This window comes from Cyprinodon variegatus, unplaced genomic scaffold (genome assembly GCF_000732505.1).
Source record: "Cyprinodon variegatus isolate N-32 unplaced genomic scaffold, C_variegatus-1.0 Scaffold1620, whole genome shotgun sequence".
In the NCBI taxonomy this organism is placed as follows: domain Eukaryota; kingdom Metazoa; phylum Chordata; class Actinopteri; order Cyprinodontiformes; family Cyprinodontidae; genus Cyprinodon; species Cyprinodon variegatus.
The window spans coordinates 110,297-111,259 of record NW_015152073.1 but is presented as its reverse complement, the minus strand read 5'-3'; positions in this window follow the sequence as shown (position 1 = coordinate 111,259).

The window sequence follows — 963 nt, the reverse complement described above, 5'->3', positions numbered from 1 at the left end:
TCTATCTGTCCCCTCAGATGTCATCATCCCAGGAAGTTACAGTCCCCAGCAGACAGATTAGAAAGAGATGGAAAAACCTGATTTAGTTTCAGAAAGTTTCCTTGTTTTCATTGCAAGCTTCTCTTAGTCCAACAATAAAAAAATATTGTGAATAAGAATAAAGCAAAACCAAGTGAAGATTTAATCTGAGGAGAATCTTAAGAATCAACAGAGAAAAGGAAGGAAGGAAGGAAGGAAGGAAGGAAGGAAGGAAGGAAGGAAGGAAGGAAGGAAGGAAGGAAGCGTCTCCATCTACATCTTTCCTTATACATTCATTGTTTATCTTGGAGCAGTCTGACCTCTTTATCCACCCTCCCCCCTCCCTTGGGGGGTGAGTGGGGGTCACCCTTTGTGTCAGGGGTGAGTCTCCCTGTGGATCTGCCACCACTGATGTCAGAAACATTTTACTGCAAATCCTCAAACTAAATCACAGCTTATAGACGTCAACAACAGCGTTAAGATGCCTTTTTGGCCTAAAAAGTTGGAAATTTTCAGTAACTTTAGGCTCCGTCTATCCATTATATCCATAATATCCATCAGATCGTTGGGCAACATCTCATCTTCCAGCATATTCTGGATGAATGCAAAGGTTTGCAACACCTAAAGGGACCTACCCCGGGTTCATGCACTGGAAAAAATTTAAATCTAGACAAGACATTTTTTTTCTTAAAATCAGCGCATTTCTTCTTGGTTTGAGGAGATAAAAGAGACATTTTTCCAATGGAATCGGACGATTTACGCTTAAAATAAGAAAACACAATTGCATTGTCTTATTTCAAGTGCATGTTATCTAATTATCTTATTTTAAGAGCAAAAAATACTCATTCCATTGGCAAACTATCTCATTTACCTACTCAAATTAAGGGTAAATAAACATAATTTAATAAATGTTTTACTTATTTCTAGATGGTTTTTCCAGTGTGG